Source organism: Gadus macrocephalus, chromosome 21 (assembly GCF_031168955.1).
Source record: "Gadus macrocephalus chromosome 21, ASM3116895v1".
NCBI classification, from domain to species: Eukaryota; Metazoa; Chordata; class Actinopteri; order Gadiformes; family Gadidae; genus Gadus; species Gadus macrocephalus.
In genome coordinates this window covers 15,115,985-15,127,160 of record NC_082402.1, presented here as the reverse complement: position 1 = coordinate 15,127,160, position 11,176 = coordinate 15,115,985, and the positions used below count along the sequence as shown (strand labels likewise).

General features: G+C 42.6%; 1 long non-coding RNA gene across 1 annotated transcript; it reads left to right on the top strand.

Moving 5' to 3' along the window:
- The first annotated feature begins 1,958 nt into the window (after positions 1-1,958).
- LOC132450079 (uncharacterized) lies at positions 1,959-3,347 on the top strand. Its single transcript, XR_009523785.1, has 3 exons — positions 1,959-2,060; positions 2,976-3,053; positions 3,203-3,347. It is a non-coding gene; the product is annotated as an uncharacterized LOC132450079 (long non-coding RNA).
- The last annotated feature ends 7,829 nt before the right edge of the window (positions 3,348-11,176 follow it).

The window sequence follows — 11,176 nt, the reverse complement described above, 5'->3', positions numbered from 1 at the left end:
GGACAGAAATTTTACGGAGGGGAGGAGTCTCGGAGGAAAAACTGACATTACGGAGAATCACATAGGAATGAATGGACTTTCGGTCGGAGACGGTTGGATCGCATACGAGAATGTACGAATGTGGAAACGAGGCGTTACGTACGGGCATGAATTTATTTACGGACAAAAGATGTTAGGAGGAAACCGATGGATTGCTTACTCCGGGTAGGAAATGAGTCCTTAGCCCAAGTGAAGGAGTTCAAGTAGCCTACCTCGGGGTCTTGTTCGCGAGTGAGGGTAGGCCTACTATGGAGCGTGAGATTGGCCGGAGAATCGGAGCAGCGGGGGCGGTATTGCGTTCGCTTTACCGCACCGCTGTAACGAAAAGAGAGCTGAGCCGCAAGGCAAAGCTCTCGATCTACCGGTCGATCTTCGTTCCTATCCTCACCTATGGTCATGAGGGCTGGGTGATGACCGAAAGGACGAGATCGCGGGTACAAGCGACCGAGATGAGTTTTCTCAGAAGGGATAGGGTGAGATGCTCAGCCCTCCGTGAGGAACTCGGATTAGAGCCGCTGCTCCTTTACTTGGAAAGGAGTCAGCTGAGGTGGTTCGGGCATCTGGTAAGGATGCCCACTGGGCGCATTCCTTGGGAGGTGTTTCAGGCACGTCCAGTGGGGAGGAGACCTCGGGGAAGACCCAGGACTAGGTGGAGAGATTATATCTCAACACTGGCCTGGGAACGCCTCGGGATCCCCCCGTCAGAGTTGGTCAATGTGGCCCGGGAAAGGGAAGTCTGGGGCCCTCTGCTTGAGCTGCTCCCCCCGCGAGCCGACCCCGGATAAGCGGACGAAAATGAGATGAGACATACGCCTCGTTTCCACATACGTACATTCTCGTATGCGATCCAACCGTCTCCGACCGAAAGTCCATTCATTCCTATGTGATTCTCCGTAATGTCAGTTTTTCCTCCGAGACTCCTCCCCTCCGTAAAATTTCTGTCCGGTATGTCCGTAATATACGTTCAAAAAATTTAACTTTCGCCGTCGTTTTACGGAGATACCGTATGAAAGTTTTTATGTTTTTCACAAAACTTGTAGGCAAGTACCTTGCAGGCCAAACTCCTCAGCGATCTCTTTCCAAGCCTGTTGGTTTTGTTTTTATCTCTGTATATGTTGATCCTCATGTTCCAAAGTACCGTCTCCTATCCGCTTATCCGGGGTCGGGTCGCGGGGGGAGCAGCTCATGCAGGGGGCCCCAGACTTCCCTTTCCCGGGCCACATTGACCAACTCTGACGGGGGGATCCCGAGGCGTTCCCAGGCCAGTGTTGAGATATAATCTCTCCAACTAGTCCTGGGTCTTCCCCGAGGTCTCCTCCCCACTGGACGTGCCTGAAACACCTCCCAAGGAAGGCGCCCAGTGGGCATCCTTACCAGATACCCGAACCACCTCAGCTGACTCCTTTCTAAGTAAAGGAGCAGCGGCTCTAATCCGAGTTAGGGAGACGCCAGCCACCCTTCTGAGAAAACTCATCTCGGCCGCTTGTACCCGCAATCTCGTCCTTTCGGTCATCACCCAGCCCTCATGACCATAGGTGAGGATAGGAACGAAGATCGACCGGTAGATCAAGAGCTTTGCCTTGCGGCTCAGCTCTCTTTTCGTCACAACGGTGCGGTAAAGCGAACGCAATACCGCCCCCGCTGCTCCGATTCTCCGGCCAATCTCACGCTCCATAGTACCCTCACTCGCGAACAAGACCCCGAGGTACTTGAACTCCTTCATTTGGGCACTCATTTCCTACCCGGAGTAAGCAATCCGCTGATTTCTCCTAACATCTTTTGTCCGTAAATAAATTCATGCCCGTACGTAAAACACTAGCGACTCCTTCCGTAAATTTACGGAAGCACGGACACGAAAAACATACGTATGTGGAAACGAGGGAGAGAGTTGCGACACTTCCCCATTGGACTCTGTTGTAGCGCCTACTTCCGGGGTATGGAGCCTCGAATAGTTCCAAACAACCATTTTACGGCGTAGGAGACCGTTCATTTCCATTGCTGGCCGCCGAGTAACTTCTGAGGTAAATTGATTAAATAGCTACCTCTTTTGAATTGTCAACTGTCTATATTGTATAAGAGGCCCTTTATGATGCATACACTGATCTTTATTTGTAAATGCACAGCGTAATTATATATATATTTATCTTGGTAGACGACCGATTGCTGGCTAGTTTGTTAGCTCGATTTCACCATCTGTGAAGGTATCTCCGGGGGTAAATTGATTAAATAGCTACCTCTTTTGAATTGTCAACTGTCTATATTGTATCAGGACCTTTATGATGCATATATTGATATGTATTTGTATATGCACAGCGTAATTATATATATTTTTATCTTGGTAGACGACCGATTGCCTGCTAGTTTGTTAGCTCGACTTCACCACCTGTGAAGGTATCTCCGGGGGTACATTGATTAAATAGCTACCTCTTTTGAATTGTCAACTGTCTATATTGTATCAGGACCTTTTATGATGCATATATTGATATTTATTTGTATATGGACAGCGTAATTATATATATTTTTATCTTGGTAGACGACCGATTGCCTGCTAGTTTGTTAGCTCGACTTCACCATCTCTGAAGGTATCTCCAGGGGTAAATTGATTAAATAGCTACCTCCTTTGAATTGTCAAATGTCTATATTGTATCAGGACCTTTTATGATGCATATACTGATATTTATTTGTATATGCACAGCGTAATTATATATATTTATATCTTGGTAGACGACCGATTGCCTGTTAGTTTGTTAGCTCGACTACACAATGTGATGGTATCTACACCAACAATTACAAAGTTCAGTACTAGTGAATCTAACTTTTATTTAGTTAGTTATTTATGTTGGATTACTAGGATAATTTAGGTTGATTTAAGGAAGGGTTTTATGATGCGATAGCTAGTAGAAATAACAGTGTTTGTTTAATTATATCCTGGAAAGGGTGATGTTCAGCACATGAAGCCCTACAGATGCCGCCGATTCAACAATGCTGATTATGATGGGCGGTCAATTTAACCTGTATGGCTTTTTCGTTTTAACTTCTTGTTGACTGAATTGTTTCTCTTTCTTAGTGCCAAATTGATTATCTTTCTTAGTGCCAAATTGATTCTTTTTTGTTTTGCAATAGCCCTCTCTGCTCTCCTTCTCATTAATTTTTCCTTTTCTAGTTGCCTTATTAGGTCCTCCACAGTCGCCCCATCAGTCCCTGGCAGTCTGGTCCCTGGAGCAGCTGGCCCTGGCAAAAGTTATTCCTTCACTGTTGACCCCTGACTGACTGGCCCTCGGCACACAAATCCCTGGATCACCTGCCCCTGGCAATGTAACCTCTTGATTGCTCTCTCCGTCTCCTGTGATGTCCTTTTCAACGCTCTTGAAATCCACCTCAATTTCTCCCTCAATCTCTGTAACAATTACAAGGTAATGTTGCTGTTATATGTATTTAGGGGTCCAAGCCAACAGGTTGGATCCCTATTGTTTTTGTAAGGATTTTTTTTATTATTTGTACCTCCCTAAAAGTGGTACCACAGCCCAAACCGTAAATGGTGCAGACACGCCAATTCCATGACTAGATCCAGATCTCTTCGGACTACGCAGACGACAAAATCCAGACATGCCGGCCACTAGGTGGCGCTATACCAAGGAATACGCGTTTGGGGCTATAACTCCCACACCGAACCTCCCACAGTCAAAAACTTGTACCCACATATTCACTGGAGTCTGCTGCATATTTTGGCCTAGGCCACGCCCATTTGCGTCTATGAATATTTTTCGCTAGATCGCGAAAACCGCAAAACTGTATTTTCGCTACTCCTCCCACATTTCTTCACCAATCAACACCAAACTTTGCACACGGCATCTTCAGACGCACACGCAAAGAAATCATAGAGTTTTTTGATCCGACATTCGACGACGAAACGGTAGAGTTTTGAATATTTGTTTATTAGCTAAATTAGACGTGGAAAATTAAAAATCCAAAAGTATCCAAAATTAGACATCGGATTGAGTCCAAATTCTACACACATGTTGGTGCTAACCTTAACGGCGTTCGCTAAAATAATCGGAAAATTACGCCCTAAGGGGGCGCAATAAACGAGGAAATTGTATATCTTCTAATTGGCCAAAGGAATGTTCTTCAAACTCAAGGGAAACCATCAAGGGCCAAACCCGAGTCTATATAGAAAATATGGCCAAGAATTATTAATGTGGGCGGGAGTTATTTGGAAAAGGAAAATTGTCTTTGGAAAAATTCGCCACAAGGGTGTGCAAAAAAACGACTAAATAATATATCTCCTAACTGGCCAATGGAATGTTCTGAAAACACGTTTTGGGCTATAACTCCCACAACGAACCTCCCACAGTCAAAACCTTTATATCCACAGATTCACTGGAGTCAGCTGCATCTTTTGGCATACGCCGTGCCCATTTGTTTTGAACACATGCTTCGCGTTGTGCCGGCGAAATGCACATTTCTTGGACCCCTGCATAACTGCTTGCAGTTCTAGTTTGCCTTTGCATTTGCAACTACTGTCATCTCCAATGTAATAAAATGAATTAAAGCAAAACATTTCTGTAATGTGAATTAAATCATCTGCCACAATCAGAAACCAATACAATTTATAAATGGATCTACCGGCAATTGTTAATTGGGTAGAAATGTGTCTTATCTACATTGTGTGCAAATCCTCAGAGAATCCCTGCCTTCTGGTTGTTTTTTAAACTGAATGTACAAATATGAATTATGTAATCTCATTAGGAGTGTAGTCTATCCTTGAATTACATGAAATGGGGAATATTGTTAGCTGCATGGATCATACCGAAGTTTAATTTGGTGCAATATGTGTGGTCCGTTGCACTTGGTTCCGGAGGCACCCTCACAGAAGGGGGTTTCCTCCTCTTCGGTTTAGGGCGATGGATGAAAACTGTTGGGCCTGCATCGGGCCTCAACTTCAACATCCTATCTACTTTTGTGGCTTTGAATCTGTCATTTTCAAAGTGTACCTGTAGGTAGGCTTGTAAGATCAGTTTCCATTGCACTTCAAATATCATTGGAAAGTCATAATTCTCTACGCTTAGAATTATTATGCCCTTTGAAATGCTAGTAAGTGATCTGAACATTACGTTACATCGTTTTTGACTGTTGCTGACTGTCAATAAGTTTTGACGGCTGACCATTGCCATCCATTTCTCCCTGCGCTCTTGGTCCTTGGGGAAGCCGTACATGTGATAACCCTTCTCGGACCGATTGGGGCATCCAAATGCTGCACAGCCAACCATGGTATGACCATTTATCTATAAAATGTTAGTTGTAACCAATGAACCATGACACCATTGAAGATCACAGAGCGGGTAACAACTGTTCCTCAACCACTTATGCCCCGACTTTTGAGAATAGGTTAGAGGTCAGAGTTCATGACCAAACGAGGATCCTCCCTCCTAAACCCATTTTGAATTTGCTCAGGGCTATTCTAAGTATTGTAACGGCATAAAGTATAGTATATTTGCAACGTTATATGTTAATGGTTTGCCCTAAGTATATAGTGTTCCCTGCTGTGTCCATTGTTGAATCTTCACACAATCGCAATCACTTGTTCTTGTCACACTAATTGTTTAATAAAAAAAATTACAATTTCATTCATCCAAGCGTAATGAGTTGTTATTCTTTAATATATTTGATACTTTGTGTGGCTTATATCTTTAAATGATCATGGTAGAACATCTTGAATACTTTGATTTCAACACAGATGTAAGGTAAAAGTTAAGGTTAGGCCAGTATGCTAACACGAACGTGAAGCTTTCCCTCCAAAACTTAAAAACGTATCTAAGTAATAGTACTTATAGATAGCTTTCAGTTGCCCCCCTACCGCTCTAAATGTAAAACTGACATTTACAAATATGCAATAATGCAATAACAGTCAGACAAATACTTGTATGTGATTTTTTCATACATATTTACCATTTAATATTGAAATCTCTGCTGTCGTCCCATAGAATAACATTGAAATCGCGGCGTGTTTGGAACTATTGAGGCTTACATGAACCACGTGACAACCACGTGACCACCCAGTCGGCGAGATCATAGCGTGTCGCAACTCTCTCTCTCTATAGAGTGGGGAAGTCACGCCCCTTCCGGTAGGGCTCATGGGACCTATGAGATCAAAAAATATGAATGGGTGTCAATGGAGAGAAAATAATTATTTTCTGGTCCCGGTCTTTATATGCCCTGGATTACACATATGTTGTTTGTGGATTTAAAGGATAATTTTTCATGCAAAGAGTTCGACCGTTTATTGTGCAATTGTTCAGATAAAGGCTGTAGATAAAACACAACGAGAAAGACTACACAGCTCGTATGTGACGTCACGCTCCCTGCGACTGGCGTGGAGAAGACCGACAATCTTCCCATCGGCATAACTGAAACTCTGCACGTGCCCCGACTTATAATGGTTTTCACCTCTTTCAATGCTTTTATCCTCCCCTTGGAAAAAGCGGTGAAGTGGGGCAGAGAGATCGCCATCTCTGTGCCGAGTTCCAAGGGCGGGTGTGGTGACGTATATCATATGCGTCGAGAGCAGCGAAGAGCTGTAGTTCACAAAGCGGCCTCACATAAAACCTAAAATTATCAAACTTCTTCACGAACATTTTTAGTTTTCTTTGCATGAAAAATTATCATTTAAATCCACAAACAACATATGTGTAATCCAGGGCATATAAAGACTGGGACCAGAAAATAATTATTTTCTGGTCCCGGTCTTTATATGCCCTGGATTACACATATGTTGTTTGTGGATTTAAAGGATAATTTTTCATGCAAAGAGTTCGACCGTTTATTGCGCAATTGTTCAGATAAAGGCTGTAGAGAAAACACAACGAGAAAGACTACACGGCTCGTATGTGACGTCACGCTCCCTGCGACTGGCGTGGAGAAGACCGACAATCTTCCCATCGGCATAACTGAAACTCTGCACGTGCCTCGACTTATAATGGTTTTCACCTCTTTCGATGCTTTTATCCTCCCCTTGGAAAAAGCGGTGAAGTGGGGCAGAGAGATCGCCATCTCTGTGCCGAGTTCCAAGGGCGGGTGTGGTGACGTATATCATATGCGTCTAGAGCAGCGAAGAGCTGTAGTTCACAAAGCGGCCTCACATAAAACCTAAAATTATCAAACTTCTTCAGGAACATTTTTAGTTTTCTTTGCATGAAAAATTATCATTTAAATCCACAAACAACATATGTGTAATCCAGGGCATATAAAGACTGGGACCAGAAAATAATTATTTTCTGAGTGGCGAAGTCACGCCCCTTCCGGTAGGGCTCATGGGACCTATGATATCGAAAAATATGAATGGGTGTCAATGGAGAGAAAATAATTATTTTCTGGTCCCAGTCTTTATATGCATTAGCCGATTACAAGAGATAAACAATATAATGTGAACTAATATTCATTCATGTATTTTCTATTATTTTAGACACAGGTGGCTATGATGTGCCTTGGTCTACAGAGATGCACATTGGTTATCTGGACACAAAAGGAACATTTAGAATTGGAAATTCCATTTGACAAAGATTACACTGACAAACAAGAACATTTTTATTTTCTACATATGCTTCCCAGGTTGGCTGATGATTTTGGAGAAAATAAACTACATCTCTGCCCCAAGTACCTCGAACAGTTTTGTAATTAAACAACATATCAGTTGGCAATAAGTCTCACTCTGTGAGATGCAAAAATAACAAAACAATGGTTCAAATACATTTGAAGTATAAATAAAACTTAATATATATATATATATATGTATAAATAAATTGTTATTGTGTTACTATTTACATTTGTAGTATAAATAAAACTTCATATAAAATATGTACAAATACATTTTTTGTGTTCTATTGTAAAAAGAAAAAAATAATATGACATTAACCCCATTTCAACAATGTGATGAATGTGATTCAGAAGTGACCTTTTTCATCTTTGTATATATGTAATTATCTCTAGAATTATCCTGTCTATTTTTTCTAAATTTATAAAGTATCTACACTGTTCTCTGTATCCATCTTAATACTATGTATGAATCTGTGAGTGTATCTCTGCATCTATCTCTGTACAATATATATAAATGCATCTATGTATGTTTCTCTCTATAAATAAATGAGTATGTATAAAATAAAATAAATAAAAAATAGGAATAAATAAATGTAATTCATAAATATACAAGATGTTGTTGAATAATATGTAAGATATTAATTGCTGGAGATAAGCTCTCATAGCCCGTTCCACATGAATGCGTACATTTGCTATCCGTCTCATCTGAGTCACTTGCTCATTGGTTAGCTGGCTGCGTTTGCGTGTAAACGCAGGTATGACTAGCCTTACCCTCCTCTCCTCAACAAGATCTCTAATTGTGAACCCACGGTCCCCCATCACCACATCACCAGGACGTAAAAAATCAAGAAACCCTGAGTTCTGTGTAATATACCTGTCACTACACTTCCCACCAAAAGCCTCTGAAATAAACATCAGCATCCCTGATGGAGCAATGGCAACAAGGTACTTAACAGTGTTACTTGCATAGTAATGGCTGTAAGACTCTGAGCGCGAGTCTACGTTTTTGGCTTTTTGCAGAACACTCTGTGCAGTCAATGATGCAAGTTAAATCAGAGAAATGTGGCAGAAAAACCTTTGGCATAGTTGCTTTTATAGTGTCACGGGGCAGCCATGGAATGAGGTCCCTGGTGTGCTCAGCAAGGATATCAACCCAATGCGTAAGTGTTTTACTGACCTGACTGGCTGATCTTTTAAAGCGCCTCGCTAAATCAGCTACTGCAAAGTTATGTCTGAGCTTCATGAGTGTTAACAAAACTTCATCTTGAGCTGGCATTGTTGATGACTGGCGCACAAAACCTCGTAGACAGGAGACAAGAGTGTTGAACACAAGTAGAGGAATCCCTGTGTACAGCAGACAGTCTTTATCACCTTTCAGTGTAACCTCTGCAATGGACTGTGAGATCTCAGGGGCAGGTGTGATGATCATGTCACATATAAGGATGGATCCTTTAGAGTAGGTATGGTCCTCCTCAGCTGGATCCATCCACTGTGTTTGGGCATCCTTGAAGGTTTGAGGTTGCTCGAACACCATCACAGCTTGGTCTGCAGGTAATAATAATATGGAGACATAGATGGAGATAATTGGATGAGGGTCTAAACATGCATTGGTGTACAGAATAGATCTAGACAAGGTTTTAACAGGACACTGACCTATGATCATTTCTAAATTAAGGATGAAAGTGAGGATACACCATTGACTTAACCAACGTAAATAGAGTATACTGAATGCTACCGTAATGTTACATAAAAAAAAAAATGCGTCGATATCAAATTTAGCATACCTGTTGTTGTTGCGACTTGACTGTCAACACTCATCCTGACGACTCTTCGGCGTTTCTTCTCAGGTGGCTTCTCATAACCCAGAAAAAGCATTGGGGTTTTCTTCCGTTGGCGCTTTGTCCACAAAATGAAACGAACAGACATAACAACATTTCGGAGGTTGTTTTAAGTTCAGGTTCTTCAGCCAATTTATTTTAGCCTCTTCATTATTGGGCAGTCGATGGAAGCTGTACCATTTCGGGCACGAACACTCTGCTTTATTTTTCGGCTTGTGGTCAAAACACTCAGATTTCAACCAATTATTTAGTTTCGTCCGGTTGTTAGTACATCCTCGAACGGCACACGTTGTTCCCGAGCTTTTTAAAGCCATCAGTTTATTCAGTGACAGAGCGAGTGATGTGATAGCCTGCCAGCTGATCAGGTAAAAACACAGCTGTGGCGCGACGCGTAGTGGGCGACCGGAAGTGTGGCCCACAAACGTTTCCCCAGCAACCGCCCCAGGAAACTTGTGGATAGAGAGAGAGAGTTGCGACCAGGTTGCGACACGCTATGATTCCGCTCTAGCAGAGCCCGTCTCATATTAGACATTCTCTGGTTCTAGACAACGGGCGCTGCCATGACACCGACTCCGGTTTCTTACTTCCGGTTTGAGGTGATTGACCGTGAATAAATATGAGTTCAGGCACCACTTGTGCGGTTGTTGGTTGCTCAAATAATTCTAAGAAAATTAAAAACCTTTAGAAACTGAGTGCTTTGATCACAAAATACGAAGGAGAGAATGTCCTTGTCCGGTTCCCTATCGGCTACATTCAATGCCACAGAGCAGACGTTTAGACTGGCTAGCTGTGCTTAAACTGAAACATCCGCCGAAAAAAGTTTATGTCTGTTCGCACCATTTCGTTCACAAACGACCCACCGAAGACCATCCCAACCCGGAATTATTCCTTGGATACGACAGACCAGTAGTGAAGAAGAGACGAACAATTGTTCGTGTCGAAGCGACAGGTAAGCCACTTTCAATGTTGAATTATGTAAGCGATCGCATCACTTTACAGGTAAACTCCAGTTGTTTACATTTTTACGAGCTCCACCAGCCAGTGCTACAAAAATATTTGGGCAGTCTAACCTACATTTTTATGAATAATATGCCCATTATGTCGCTGGATAGAGTAGATGTGTTGAAAACATGTCCATTATTGGTTTATTCCTGAATGCCACTGTAGTTAGTGCCCGTGGTATGAATTCCTCTGAGGGCTATCGTAGAGCTAGCTGCTATCGTTATGTTGGTCAGTCCTGAGCGAGGAAGAGCTTCCACCACCATTTGACATTGGCTTTTACTGTTATGTTGTCAGTGAGAGAAACGTTGACAGAAACTGTGGTGTTTAACATAGCCTATGTGCCCTGTTTTTACAGCAACAGCAGAAGTGACAGACCAGGAGGATGAGGGCATACCTGAGGTGCCACAACAACCATCACACAGCACTGTTTCCAGCCAGTGGGAAGATCCATCGCTCTGGGACCACAGCTATGGTGAACAGCAGGGTGTTGAGGAGACGGCCGAAGATGCCACAACACAAACTGAAGATTTCAGCTATTCCATGCTTCAGAGTGATGCAGATTCGTTCCTCTACACTGGAGTCTCACTGGAAACCTTCAACTCTCTTGTTTCCACCTTAGAAGGATTTGCTGAAAGGGCTTCTGTTTTGTCAGTGCGTGATCAGATACTAATGACACTGATCAAATTGAAATTGAATCGTGTGCT